The sequence below is a fragment of the Aethalodelphis obliquidens genome, unplaced genomic scaffold (assembly GCF_003676395.1).
Source record: "Aethalodelphis obliquidens isolate GAN/ISIS:26980383/991018 unplaced genomic scaffold, ASM367639v1 scaffold19, whole genome shotgun sequence".
NCBI classification, from domain to species: Eukaryota; Metazoa; Chordata; class Mammalia; order Artiodactyla; family Delphinidae; genus Aethalodelphis; species Aethalodelphis obliquidens.
In genome coordinates this window covers 15,316,815-15,332,845 of record NW_020837963.1, presented here as the reverse complement: position 1 = coordinate 15,332,845, position 16,031 = coordinate 15,316,815, and the positions used below count along the sequence as shown (strand labels likewise).

The following is a 16,031-nucleotide window of genomic DNA, read 5'->3' as shown; positions in this document are numbered from 1 at the left end:
ATAATTGAGTTTCTAAAGAGCCATAGTTAATAGTTTCTCTATCTCCACATCTCTGTTGTCATGGCAACAAATGTGGAAGACCCACTGAGTGATCAGTCCCCTGAAATGAAGGAAAGTCTGATATGAACTTCTCTATTTTCCTTTGCTTGAGAAGAACCAGACTGAAGCCCATTAAATGGGATCCTATTAAATACTGACTTCTCCCAAATTTCTGTGACTCACTCTTATTTTCAGACTTCAGATCATCTGTCAAAGTAGATGTTCAGATTTTCTGCCAAGGTAGAATTTTTTCATGTGGCTCTAGTTGTAAAATATAGGCTCTTTTAATTATATTTGTAAAATCTTTCTCTCCTTGATTTATGTCTCATGAACGTATTCAAGTCAATTATTTGTCTCCATATATCTTATCATTAGTGATTCTACTATGAAGGAATACCTATCAATAGATCATTGCAAATTTCATTTTTTAGCAATAGACGCAATTATAGACATCTTTGCCCCAAACACAATGGAAACGGCACCTAAAATCGATATTACTTCCTGGATGAATCCATCATGAACTTTTGGATTCTAACATTTTTTTGCACTATGAAATTTCTGCCAATGGAACGAAGTAAAAATAAAGTCCATCCACGTTATAAGCTACAACAATTAATACATTTGGTAAAACGATTATAACAAACATGGTGAATCCCCAAATTTTAGTAGTATAGTAACAGGATAATATTTTGAAATATTTTGAAAATATTTCGAAATATTTACTGGTGCATGGTATTTTGTAACTCCTACTTGTCTCAAATCAGCTCTCTAACCATTGAATCAAATCATTGTATTACTTCAGAGGAAGTGCAACTGAGAACAAAGTAATCATTACTTTGCTTTAATTTTCCAAATTGTTGTGTTTTATTTTAGAAATTACAAACAGTAAAACTTACTTTTTGTGGTGTACAGTTCTGTGGGTTTTCACAGAGGCATAGAGTAACATATCCACCACTACAGTCATGACACAAAATAGTTCCATCACCTCCCAAATCCCTTACCCTTTTATAGACAATCCCTCCCCCTGACTTGCAGCCCCTGGGAATCACTCATCTGATCTGTCTCCAGTAATTTTGCCTTTTCCTACAATCCGTGCATAATTTCTTTCACTTATCAGAATGCATTTGAGAGTCATCTATGTTGTTACGGGAGTCAAAATTTTATCCTTCTTACTGAGAGTATACAGTGGAATATATGCCACAGTTGGTTTATCCATTTACTGGCTGAAGGACATTTAGGTTGTATCTTGCTTTCGGTGATAAGAAATAAAGCTACTATAAACAAACATTTGCATGCAGGACTTATACAAACATGAGTTTCTATTCCTCTTAGACAAATAACTAGAAGTGGAATTTGCTGGGATTTATAGGAAGTCTATCTCTAACTTTATAAGAAAAGGTCAAACTGTTTTCTGCTATGGCTGCACTGTTTTGCATTCCCACCACCAAGGTAGGAGAGTTAAAGCTGGTCTACATACTTGCCAGCAATTGGTATTGCCAAATTTTTTTTCTTCATTCTAATAAGTATGCAGTGATATCTCATTGTGGTTTTAACGGGGATTTTACTAATGAATAATTACGTTGAGCATCTTTTCATGCACTTATTTGCCATCCACATATCTTCTTTGATGAAGTGCCTGTTCAGTTCTTTTGCTTATTCTTTAATATCAGGTTGTTTCTTTTCTTATGGCTGAGTTTTGAGAGTTCTAATATAATCTGCAAACAAGCCTTTTGTCAGAAACATGATTTTCTCCCAGTTTATAGCTTGTCTTCTCTTTCTTTTAACTGTTTTCATGGACCTAAAGTTTTTAGTTTTGATAAAGCTCCAATTTTTCTTTTATGAATTTTGCTAAAAACTTTTTGACTGACCCAACAAGTTTGTTCTTCTGTATTTTCTATGGGTGAGCTGTGAGCTATGGGTCAAGATTTGTGTGTGTGTGTGACACCACTTACTTAAAAGATATCATTTCTCAATCAGTTTATCTTTGGATCTTTGTCAAAAATCGATTTCCCATATTTATGTGGGTTTATTTCTGTATTGTCTATTCTATTCCAATAATCTATGTATATCCTTTCACCAATACCACACTGTCTTGATTACTGTAGTTTTATACTAGGTCTTGTAATTGGGTTGCATGAGATCAGTCAAGATACTTTTGATTGGCAATAATTATGCACTTCAGAGAAGCCTGGGAGACTCAGGGTACAGAATTTACAGTACTGACCCAAAAGTCTGCAATAAAGTGTGTTTCTGTTCTTAGGAAACAGAAACAACTTAAATTTCTCTGATTTTCATAACAAGTTCTAAATGTCACAAATAAGTAGTAACATTTGGCCAGGTCTCACAAAACTATCTTTACTTGCATGTGATCTCATTTGGTATGTGCATTATTGTGAGGACTTGTGAATGTATAAATCAGTCACCAAATAATCCAGCTCCTTTTGGTCCCTAACATATACCAGGTCCTAGACTGACCCCTGCCTCACAATGTTCAATTAAGAAAGTCTCTACCTTTAATGGCCTTGGAGTTAGGGGGTGAAAGGTAAGCATAAAATTTAGAGCAACATGATGCAAAATTGCTCTTCTAACTTAAGGGGAAAAAACCCACAGAAATGTTCTTTGCTTTAAAAGTCAAGGTAAAAGTAGAAACCAAATTTAATAAAGCTGTAAAACCACCCTATATAGTTGGCATTTTCATATTTTTGTCATCTTACTTCCTGGAGGCATTTAACTTTTCAATACAGTCATTGTAACAAAAATGCAGCACTGTTGAATGATCATAATAAATCATCTGTTCAAAGGAAAAATTTTAATTTATAACACCGTTAACGAACGCATTTGCTGTAATTATACATGGATCGATCCATAGCATTTGAGAGGGGCTGAGTAATGTTCATCTTCACAGTTATCCATAAATCACTGAAATGAAGTGCATACACTAAAGTTAAATTGTCGAACGAAGTTGTACTTTTAATTATGCCGATTATTCCCTGAGCTATGTGATCTGGGCAAAGGGAATTAACTTAAACTATGAATTATGTCATACCTCTAGCTCTTGGCTAAATCAGAGATAATTTGCATATGTATGGCTTCACTTCTATTTCTATTTACGTTGAAATGATTTGACAAGTGGAAATGGGGAGCTGATACTTAGAAATACTGGGTTTACTACCTGTGGAAAATTAAATGCCATAAAATATTCCCAAGGGACCACAGTGATCAGATACTCTCAGACGGGGCTGCAGAGTTGCCGAGAGAAAATCTGAAATCATGGGTCAGCTGCAAGTACTAGTTCCAAATGTATGCGAGGTCTCTGTAGCCAAGACTATTTGGTCTGCCTGGGAAACCTCAGCAAGCATAACATTTATCGTTTTGATCCAGATGTGTTGCTTGCTGTCTCAAAAATTTCCGACTCTCATAAATTTCTCTCTATATCTCTTTATATTGGTAAACATGGAGAGTAGGAGCCACAGAAATAACCTTTATCCTTGCTGTATTTCAGCCTGGTAGACACTGAGCTCCAGGGGCATGCTATATATAGGACACAGACAGGAAAACTGACCGACCGTGGATCAGGGATAATTCATGGATAAAATTTATATAAAACTTCTTTTCCTGATAAAGGTATGACTCTTCCTTCTAGATTAATGTTACATTTTCTGATAAAATCTGGTCATTTTATCAGAAAGGTGGTGTTCTTTGCACTTAGGAAATAAAATTATGAAACCAGAGTATAATTGAAAAATGTTTCAATTTTTTTCATTATGTCAAATTATTTGAAATACTTTTTACTTAAGTAATAGATTCATAATCTTTATATCATTCTTCTTTAAATAGTTTCAGATCATACCTTTCTTGTTACTGCCCCCATAAACATCTACACACACTTTAGGCGCAACTATTGTCTATTTGTTCTGTGTTGTGCCTCTGACACAAGCCTTTGCACATGGAAAGGCAGAATGACAAACTAGAAAGAAAATGAGTTTTGAACGCTGAGTTCAGAAACTTATCTCAAAACAACAATTTTAAAACTTGTGTTTGTAGTATTAATAATAATAGCATGTATCTAGGGTCTATATTTAAGACTTCAGGCACTGTTTAGAGAACTTAACATAAACAAACTAATTCATTTACCTGTGAGGAATTCTTATTATTTATTATAGAGATGGGGAAAGTGACTACAGGAAGACCAGGGAACTTGCTAGTAAGGGGCAGTTTGCCTGGTTCCAGCATCTGTGCTTTTTAAGCTGTTTGTCATGCTTTTTATTTTCACAAAGTTTGTGACTATGCCTTCTTTAGAAAACAGAATCAGCTAAAATAAAATATGCCAAAGTGATTTCAAGCTAGAAAATGGCTATCAAAAATTAGATTATTACTAGCTAGTATCTCATTTTCAACAAATGCTTTCATAGGATTTTCATAGTGCAGTTTACCAGTGATTTAAACTTAGGAGGTTATAGAACCCAATTAGACTATTTGTAATCAAAGTAAAAATAGCAAAAATATTCATAGCCTTTCAAGGACCATAGGCTCATAAAGTACTGCTAGAATTTATTAACCAAAGCTATTTTAATTATTTTATAATTTGAAACATGGTAAGGTTTGCAACTAGATGTACCAAAGATGCTTCTTTAAGAAATTTTAAAGTTATTCTTAACAGGATATTTCAGAGTATTGAGAGGAATCTTGGAGATGGTAAGACTGTTTGAATATCCAACGAACTGTAGAATTGAAGGCACAACAGTGTTTTTTTTGTTTTGTTTTTTGTTTTTCATTTTTATTTATGGCTGTGTTGGGTCTTCATTGTTGCACACGGGCCTTCTCTAGTTGCGGCGAGCCGGGGCTACCCTTCGTTGCGATGCGTGGGCTTCTCACTGTGGTGGCTTCTCTTATTGCGGAGCACAGGCTCTAGGTGTGCGGGCTTCAGTAGTTGTGGCACGTGGGCTCAGTAGTTGTGGCTTACGGGCTCTAGAGCGCAGGCTCAGTAGTTGTGGTGCACGGGCTTAGGGGCTCTGTGGCATGTGGGATTTTCCCGGACCAGGGCTCGAACCCATGTCCCCTGCATTGGCAGGTAGATTCTTAACCACTGCGCCACCAGGGAAGTCCCACGACAGTGTTCTTTATAAATGGCTCATTAGTTTGAGAGGATGCTGGTATGGTTTAGTGGGGTATCTGTGATTCCTATAGATAGCTTACATAATGTATCAGCATAGCCACTGTCATCACTTTATCAAGAAAGTGTCTTGCAAAGTTGTTTTTTTTATTTTTTCTATGTGAAAAGACATTCTGTGTAGGAGTGAAGATCAGAAAGATTTAATGCCCATTCATTCTTATATTTGTGAAAGGAAAACTATAATGGGGACCTAGACATAAGAAATCTCACAAGAGATGGGAAAAATTCCAATATTCTTGTAAAAATATTTATTGAATTTTTACCCACATTCCATGGGGGGGTTTAGATTAGGAAAAAACAGGTATATTTAGATGGACAATTTAGATGGAAAGGGTTGGACACCGTTCGAAATATAGCAAACAAAGGTGACAGTGGGGCATAGCCTCTGGGTGGAGCCAGTATTCCTCATCTCTTGGTGAAGGCTGGGCAGGCAGCCCAGGGGAAGAGCAAGGGGCTGATTGGGCAGAATAAACATTAAAAGTTGTGTCCTAGATGGAGGACTAATGTGAAAGCCAGACATTAGAGGGAAAACAAAACAAAACAAACAAGCAAAAAAAAGCCTGACCCTTCATTCAAAAGTAATTACGGGACCAGCTGAGCTCAAATGCCAAACAAAAAACTGAAGCCCCCAAGAATATAAAGCAATTATGATTCAGCAAAAGAGAGACTGTTTAGAGTCAATCCTGTGCCACTGTGACTTTTCTCCATTGCAGACCCACTTCTATAGGGCTGCACTGGAAACAGTGAAGGAATTAACTGAGACCAGGGTCTTCAAGCATTTCTTCTCAGTCTCCTGGGTCAGATAATCATTGAGCTAATACAAAGGATCTGAATTGTCAAATCAGACTCAGAGATCTTGTTCAGTATGAAGATTTACTAAGAATTTCTAGGATACACGTAATTGCGAAGCACAAAGTAGAGAGAGGCATGGGATTGTCAAAGAGTTGCCCAGGTCCTTTCTTGCTGGTTCAGACTACATTAACATATGAAGTCTCTAGGTAATGTATGATGCTACATTAATTACATGGAAGGGAGCTTTTTCAGTCATGAAACATCTCTACTTTATATTCAGGTAGCTATATAACTCGTGTGATATTTTCCAGAGAGCTAAGCCCTGTAAATCCATACATTTCATCTTGTTTTCTATATGCAAATAAGACAATATGTCTTAAATAAGACAATGACGTTGTGCTAATATGGGTCTCCCTTTTGGATTCTTGAGCTACTGAGATCTAAGCTGTCTCTCAAGCTAGAAACTTCAGGCTCTGTGGACTTTTACCTTCTCAATGCACGTTGGCAAATTTACTGCCGAAACTTAATTCCCTATTACCTTGCACTGCTAAATTCTTATCTCTTCTTGGATTATTGCAATGGCCTCTAAGGCCTGCTCTTCCTCCAATCAGGCCTTGAAACTGCCATCAAAATCAATGTCTTTTCCCCCCTCATCAATACAAGTTTTATTTTATTACCCCCATTGCATTCACTTTAGTTGTTTTCACAATGTCAAAATGCTAAATTTAAGGACCCATAATTCTCTAGCTACTTGAAGCAGACTCCGTAATTTTATACTCTACTCCAGCAATAGCAAACTGTTTATTTAAAGTATTTCTGATTCTCCACGTAACTCTGATTATCATTGCTCCACGGTATCTGCCTGGTAAGAATCTAAATATTTCAGAACCCCTTTTGGATGTTGTTATATGTTTCAAGTGTCCTCTATATGTTATGCACAATTCTATACTAGCACTTTGAATTGAAAATAAAATTTAAAAACACATTATTTTCACTTTTTGGTCTACCCTGTTCTACCCTAAGTTCAGGAGACACAGTCTCTCTGGAAGTCATCTCTGTTGGTTAAACCAATGCTATTTATTATATGTCATATCTTTGGAAAAAGTTCAAAAGAAAAAGATAAAGTTAGTAATATCCCTTTAAGAATTTTATGTTAAACTAAGTCTCTTAACAGCAAGAAAGGAGCCCATTTTATAGAATTCCTGTAAGTTATGGAAAGAAAACTCACACATTCTTTCATGTAATACAAGGTTTGTGTCAGAACCCTGGTTGAGAGAACACAGCAAAGGGAACAGTGTTCTGTGGCTAAAATAATTTTGACTGGCCATGAAATAAAAAATAATCCAAGTTCAAGGGTGGGGGGATGACACAGGTTAATGAGTATTATCCTTTCTTTATTTAAATGTTACAATTTTTCAACAATGTGTAAGATAGGTATCCAAATAATTGAAAATGCTGTATACCTCAAAATAGAACAATTCTTATTAGGTTCCTTGTTGTTAACAAGACCCTGCTGAATAAAGCAGACTGTAGATTTCTCAAAACTCTACAACATATACTTGCTTAATTCACAGAACTGATATTGGAAGAAAGCACTGTTTTAACTAATTTATCTAACCTATGCAATATATATTAAAGTATTCTTACGATTTAGTATATTCTTATTTCAAAGTGTTCATTAAGAAATAAAACCAATACCTAAAATTGTGGCTGTAGGGACAAAGAAACTTGAGGCATATTTTTTGAAAAGGAAATGTTTAATCTGTGCGTGATAAACTTTATGTAATGATAAGCATTTATGAATAATGCATAGGGAAGAAACAGATTTATGTTTCTAAGTCTGACAAACCAGATCGCATTTGGAACAAACCCTCCCGTATAGAGCAGTAATTCTTATTAAAGGATATGTTGCACTAAGATAATTAAACTGCTCTTCCCTGTATTTCACAAAGACACAAACTATCAAAGTCTGTAGCATAATCAATTTTATGTTTCCTCTGAGAAAAACTTTGGACATGAAATGTCTTATTTATATGGTAGAAGAACAATTGAAAAGAATCTCTATCCCAATTCATGTGTCTTTATTTCTAAAATATAAAAGTTTTCAGACATTTAACTTGAATGGATGCAACAGAGCTTGAAAAACAGAAGGGTACAATCTCCTCTGTAATGAAGAACCATGACAATATTTGCACCCTGAATGATTAATAAAGATAAAACCAATGTTATGGAACTTCATTTTTACCTAGTCTAGCTACTGGGTTGGCCAAGAAGTTCGTTGAGTTTTTTTTCCATAAAATGGCTCTAGTAGTGCTTAGTTGTCTTTAACTTCATTCAAAACAATTTTGTTAGACTGTATTGTGACAGGTGTCGTATCAGTGTGCATTTTTAAAAAAACATCAAAATTGGTGAATTTTTGTGTAGCCATTTTAATATTGAATAGAGAAGAAAAACAACATTTTCAGCATATTATGCTTTATTATTTCAAGAAAGGTAAAAATGCAACCGAAACACAAAAGATTTGTTTAGTGTATGGAGAAGGTGCTGTGATGGATCAAATGTGTCAAAAGTGGTTTGTGAATTTTCGTGCTGGAGATTTTAATATTTTAAATCTCTGGCTTTATTTGACATAATAAAAAATTAATTATGCAAAACTAACGATTATGCACTGAGCCTATACACAGCCAAGACTACAGAGCTCTTATTGGGTCTGCCTTTCCGTTTGTCTGTTGGTGGGAAATAATTGTTAATGGGCTACAAAGAAGGAGTTATATATATATACTATATTAAATCCTTTTCCTCTCTGTATTCTTCTCTAAATTCAATTCTATATTTCCATTTATTTTTCTCATCATGTAATAATTTTTAAGGTCTCAGCTCTCTTTGAAGTTACAAAATTATTTGATTTTTTCCTATATTGAGAAAATAACTTTTAATTTTTTTCAGCTTTATTGTATTATAATTGACAATTAAAATTGTAAGATATTTAAAGCGTGCATAATGATGATTTGATATATGTACACATTGTGAAAGAATAAAACTAACACATACAGAGTGATTCAAAGTTTTAAAAAATAGTTAACACAATTACTTTGTTTTATTCTAACAACATCCCTGCAGTATAGGCACAATTATTATTCCTATTTCAGAGAAGAGGAAAGAGATCTGCATAGCTCAAGTGATTTGACAAATGGCTCGACTGGTAGTAGTGTATGTGAATTGCATCAAGGCATTTAGCAGGTTCTTTGTCATACACACTTGAGAGAAAACCTGGCTAGCGTCAAATTTGGGTTTTATTACTTACCAGCAGCATGCTGTTAGACACAGTATTTAAATTCTTTAAATCTTCATCTTCTCATTCATGAAATGGGGATAATAAATCACTTTAAATCGTAATATTGAGAGAAATAAATGAAACCATGCAAGTTAAGATTCTTAGCATACCGTAAGTGCTCAATGTTAACTCTATTATCTCAAAAAAGGAGCTGAAAAATACTAATTTTATCATCACTGTGGAGCTACCTGATTCCATTTTGTGAACTATGGCCAATATACTTTTGGAGAATTATAAAACGATGCCACTGTTGTTGACCTTTAGAGACATTAAAAATGGCACTGCAGAAAAAAATGAATTAAATCATTGCATAGAAACTTGGTAGAAGCCACAGTTCCTTCTAAATAAAAATGCAGGGATCAAAAGGCAAATATGTCAGCCCTTGTCATTCTCTTCCCTGACTCTCTGCTCCAAAATACAGAACGTTTTGTTCATCTGATTTATTGAAATAGAGAAACATCATAAGTATTATCTTATTTTTTACAGAAACAGAACACTACCATATGTTACTGAAAATGATTTCACCTCGGGAAGGCTTTATGCAACTAATTCAAGCATGTAAATATATGTTAACTTACCAAATGTTCACAATGGAACTTCTTTCTTTACAAGAGGTAGGATTTTTGTCTTTCTTATTTACTGACGTATTCTAACACACCAAGAAAAGTCCCTGACAGTTAATGGATTTTCAATAATCTTTCATTGAATTAATGAAAACAACAAATACATAAACAAAATTGAATCTATTATCTATCTATCTATCAATCTTCAATGACCCACTGTTCTTTATTCATCTTGTATAACATAGGATAAAAGAGAATCAAACGTTCTGAAGAAAGAATATCATTTATAATATTCCTTTCTTATTATCTTCAGCAGTAAATCTTTAAAGTTGGTGTTTAGTTTTGGTATTCAAAATCATATTGCAGTATCATAAATCTTTCCCAAGTCTTTCAATTTCATCAATAACATAGTCAACATCAGTTTGTCCTGTGGCAGGATTAGAAAAGACCATTCGAAACAAATTTACTTTGTCCCCATAAGGCTGGTAGTTTAGCATGGCTGTGCCTTCCTCTATCATTTGTGCTTTAATCTTTGGAGCAATCTGTGTATAAATGCAAATATCATTAAAAGGAAATTTTACAAGTAAATACTGTTCCACATCCTAGATGGCTACATAACTATCATTAGCTTGAAGTAAATTGCAGGCAATTTAAAACTGTCAGGGATAATTTTTAAGAAGCAGCTTAGTACAGAGAAAAGGCAGCACGTTCTATATTCATACTGTAGCTCTTGTTACTCCATGATTCACGATTACCAAACTCACAAAATAATGCAGGTGTGCTAGAATACATTAAAGAAGGTTGTGTGACATTTTATTTATATGGCAATTCAAGTAGAAGTATCTGGGAGAGGTAAAATGAAATAGAAAATGGAAAAGCAGTAGTATCTTTTGGTATTCTAACTTCCGCTCTTTGAATCATTACAATACATCTTGGATTTTTCTACAAGGTCACTGTTTTGCAGCAAAACATAGTTTCTTTGTAAATTTTACAGAGACAAATTCTATCTGTTTAATTGTCTTGCACAGCTCCTAAAACAATACCATGCACGTGACATTAGATCACATTACGCCCTTGGGTTATTATTATAAGACAAAGTGGTACTGAGACTCGGAAAGGAAGAGGAGGGCATTCTATAACTATTGAATGTGTTCCTCTTCTCAAAACTTCTACTCCTGCACAGTTTATCTTTAAAATGCTACAGATGCTCTCCATTACTTAACTTTCCCATAAGTTTTTATATATGGCAGGGCATATACATACATATATATATATACATATATATATATATATATTTGCTTATATAGTCATTATATGGTCAGACATTTCATTTAATGTCCTTCTTTAATATTTTAATTAATCAACATGACCATAAAATAAAAGGTATTAGTTATTGCCTGCAATATTATTAAAAACTGCTTTATATTTCCCCTTTGCCCTCCATCCAGGAGCATGCGCAGATCTCTTGAGAGGGACGGCTCTCTGGTGAGTGAGTGTGTGTATGTCCAGGAGATAGCTCGCTCTCTGTAAACGTGTACTCCGCTAACTCTCAGCTGGTAGTAATTACCCTAGTAAAAGGTAACACTTACATGTTAAGAAAAAAAATTAAGAGCTTCACTCAATACTTGCCTCAAACCACAAAATATTTAAACAAGGGGTATTATCAAAAAGCAAAACAAAACCAAAAACATTCTCTATTTTCTCTTAAGACTTATAAGCCCAGTGAAATTTTCTGATGACATAAAAAGTTGATGCCCTTAAACACTGATATCAGATAGTTTATGTTCAACTTCTCCTAGGGCGGATCACATTGCCTAAGATAAGTAGTTGTGATGTTGGTCAACTCAGAAGTGGTGGTGATACTATTATAAAATGTATGTATATAATGCATGCTTAAGATAGGTTAAAAACTTACAGTAAATGTATAGCTAAATAACATGTAATAGTGGCAATTCTCTTTATTTTAATATACATTCTTAGGGTAAAGATTAAATCTTCTCATTGCTATGACATTTATTTGGATTTTTTTCAGTATTGATCACTGATCTGTAATAAAATCTCTCCTAGATTCTTGCTCAGATGACCTTATGATAAATATTTCAAATGTGATAATTCTTCTCCAAGTACATCTTCTATTGCTCATAAAAATTGTAATTATTTCTATTCTTATCTTCTCCCCACTAAGCCTTCTAGCTTAGAACTCAGATTCTGTCTTATTCATTTTATACCTCTAAATCCTCTGGAACATATGGCAAGCATTAACTGATGAATGAATTAACCAAAGGGTAAAAAACTCAGTAGATTGAATATTAGCATTCAAAAATTATTTTTCAATTGTATAAAGGATGACTAGATTAATTTGCAAAATGACTGGTGGGTTGAGATTTCGCTTGGTTCCATACAAATATTTTTTAAAAATGGCTTAAGACCACATTACCGCCTTCCACTAACCAATCAAACTAACCCAGACACATTATTTCAAAGGCAATATTAAAATGATAAATACCACACCATACACACAAACTTACCTTTTGCAGTTCTTGATCTCTTCCAAACTTTTTGGGATATGTTTAAGTCCAGAAGCAGACATTGGTGAACTCAGGCTAAATCAAATATTAAAATTTTAGGGCTTCCCTGGTGGCGCAGTGGTTGAGAGTCCACCTGCCGATGCAGGGGACACGGGTTCGTGCCCCGATCTAGGAAGATCCCACATGCCGCGGAGCGGCTAGGCCCGTGAGCCATGGCCGCTGAGCCTGAGCGTCCGGAGCCTGTGCTCCGCAACGGGAGAGGCCACAACAGTGAGAGGCCCGCGTACCGCAAAAAAAAAAAATTAAAATTTTACAAGTATTCTTAAAGTTTTACCTAATTCTTTAGTAATTTTATAAGTATCCTTAAAGCCCTACCTAATTCCTTAATTATCCCAGAAGTATTTAATAACTTTTAATATATTTTAAAATAGTTTTTGAGGATCTAATACATGTATCAGGCACCAAATACAGAGATAAAGGAAATGGTGTCCTCACAGAGTGCCCAGTCTTCAGCCATCCATCCCATGCCCATTCCTCAAAATATATTAAATATTTTAATGGCAGTGCCAATTTTATATTTGAGTAAGGTCATTCAGGACAATCAATTAGGGGAGAGAACAATTGAGGGGAGGAGAATATTAGTTAATAGAATGTTATAGTAATTCAGGAGAGAATGGAGAGGACTTCACTGAAGCAGTGGCCACGGGTACAGATAGAAGAGTTTAAATTTCCCAAATCTTCAAAAGATAGAATTGATCTTTGCTAGGTCTTCAAGATGAATTCAAGGTTCTGGCTTCAGTGACTAGATGTCTTTTATATAGATAAAGGGGTATAAGAGAACTTTACTTAAATCAATTTATGAAAGCTCATTTCAGAGAGGCAGATAAATGATCAGAGAATGTACAGTATTAAAAACAAACAGATTTCTTTACTTCTAGTTTCCACTTAAGACTGAGCGAGACTAACCAAAAATAGAAATAATACAATCAGAGGGAGACAATGTAGAAAAAAGACCAAGCACCTTTGTTTCCTAATAGTTACTCTTACTAGCATGACTTAAAGCATGCCATTGGGTTGGCTGACTGGGCCTTGCAGAGGAAGATGGATAGAATACTAGCAAAACTCTCCATTTTTTCATTAATATCTACTTAGTACTTTAATAATGATTAACCAAGGATTATCATATAATTTAAAGCCCACTTTTTCTTATGTCATCTACTATCCAGAAACCCAACTGCATTCTCTAACATACAAGAAAAAAACTAGGAACAATTAAATTACTCTTAATTCAGTGCCATCAAAATCAGAAAAGCAATTATAACCAAAGAGTTTCATCTCAAAAATTTAAAAATTGAGTATAATCATCAAATTAATCTTTTGGACCCTCGGCCTGTAAGAAAGAGAACTCAAATGGAAAAGTTTTTAAAATCGAAATGTTTTGCATTTAGATAAAATATTTAAAATAATTTTTACATATAACTTTTAAATTATCTCAAAGTATTGGATAGGTAACATATTCAAGTAAAAAAAATACTCAGCAAAGGGCTTCCCTGGTGGCGCAGTGGTTGAGAGTCCACAGCAGTGAGAGGCCCGTGTACCGCAAAACAAAACAAAACAAAAACTCAGCAAAGAAAGTATAGATACTTTAAACTCACTCTCACAAAAAAAGCCCACTAATCGAGTCCTTACCTTTGCATCAAATACTAGCTTAAAGTTATCTTTTCTCTTTAAAACTTCGTAAAAGTATTTTGCAAGTTCCATATATCTGTTGATCTGTGCCTCAAAGCCATAGGTTCCCTGTAGTTAAAAAAAATCAAAAGCTTCATTCAAGTAAGTACCTTTAAATTACACTGAAGAAGTTCCTGAAATGTATTAAATTTATTTAAATGTACTTATTTAAATAAATGTGATTATTATCTTACTAACAGTAGGTATTATATATTCTCACTGCATTCTTATTTCTATCCCCTCAACCTGCTTTTACTCCCTACTGTCTGTGGAACTTGAGGCAAGTTACTCAGCCTTTCTAAGTTTGGTTGCCTAGATCTACAAATGTTTGATAAATATTTTGACATGAATTTTTTATCTGTCTAGTATGCAGAGCAAATTTTTAAAATAAGAAATATGACAAATAAAGCCCTTGGCATACCGGCTGGCATAGTGCATCTTAAAACTGACAATTGTTGAGCTTCAGCAGTATATCAGGTATGTAGTTTAGTGCTTTGTACTCTTAGTTTAATTTACTCTTAGAAGAATCCTATAAAGTGGATAATGGAGGCACAGAAAAATCGACCAATCTGTCTCCACTCACCGTCTTTCCCTTGGTGATTTCCACTTGTCTCATGGCTCTAAGCAGTATATACAGGTTGATGACTCTCCCACTTTCATTTCCGTCTGAGACCTCATCTCTGAACCTCAGTCTCCTGCTTCACATAACTAATAAACGTCTCAAAATCAATGTCCAAAAGTGAACTCCTGACCTGTCTGCACCAACTTGTTTCTCCCAGTCTTCCCAATCTCAGTAATACATCAATTTTATCCTTTAGTTGCTAAGGCCCAAAACATCAAAGTTTTCTTATCCTTGACCCTCTTTCTTTTTCTCACTCCCCACATCTAATATTTTGGAAAATTCCACAGGATTTACCTTTAAAACGTAATTAGAATCTAATATATCTTAACCTATTCACTGCCACTATGCTGGCCCAATCACTGTCCACTGCATTACTGAAATTGCTTCCTAACTGGTCTCTTTGCTTCTGTCCATACGTTCCATGTATGTCCATGCTGAGGGTATGTGTTCATAGTTACTCTAGGCTTGTGTAGTGTAGAGCCTTGACAGCCATATGAGGTGGTACTTCAGTGTCTTCTCAATACTTAAGCCTTTGTGATCAGAGCTGGCTTCATGAGCACACAACCTGTGCAGTCACACAGGGCCCACATTCAGAAGGGCTTCAGGCTTAACGTAATGCTCTGCTGTCGCTGTCCTGAAATTCTTTAAAATTTTATTTTGGACTTGTGTTTTGAAAGTGAAGTCCAGTGGGACAATGGATTATGCCTATGAGCTAAGGAGATACAGGCAACATATATGTCTGCCACTCCTTGCCTCCCCAGGCACACATAGCCTTTGCATTGCACAATGAGCATGGGATTCCACTGGTCCTACCATATGTGGCAACTCAGTGACAATGCAAATAGCACGAGGTAAGGATGCTACACCTACAACTAAGTAAGCGGGGATGCTCGGAGCCCCCAAGAGGCTACACTTTCTGTTTAAATCAGAACTTGTTTTCAACAGAGACCAAAGGCAATGGAGTTCTAAGAAAGAGTAATGACGGAGGAACCCTTTCATTTTCTTTCTTACATTATTTCCTCATATGAACAGCTCATTCCATGTTAGCCACATTGATCTCCTTGTTGTGTCTTAGATGCAACAGGTGTGCTTCAGTCTCTAAGATTTTAAATTGAGATTCCCTCTTGCTACACAGCTAACTATTAGCGTGATCTCCTCTTCACTTTCTTCAGATTTTTGCACAAATGTAACCTTCTTATTGACAATTACCATACTATTTAAAATTATAAATACTTAACCCTAGCACGCAACT

At 35.0% G+C, this 16,031-nt stretch overlaps 1 long non-coding RNA gene across 1 annotated transcript in view; it reads left to right on the top strand.

Annotated features, from left to right (window-relative positions):
* Positions 1 to 14,633, top strand: part of LOC113626804 (uncharacterized) — a 426,781-nt gene extending 412,148 nt beyond the window's left edge. The window contains exons 8-10 of the long non-coding RNA XR_003435285.1: positions 9,825 to 9,952; positions 11,350 to 11,386; positions 14,524 to 14,633. This is a non-coding gene — a long non-coding RNA (uncharacterized LOC113626804). The remainder of the gene's footprint in view (positions 1 to 9,824; positions 9,953 to 11,349; positions 11,387 to 14,523) is intronic.
* The last annotated feature ends 1,398 nt before the right edge of the window (positions 14,634 to 16,031 follow it).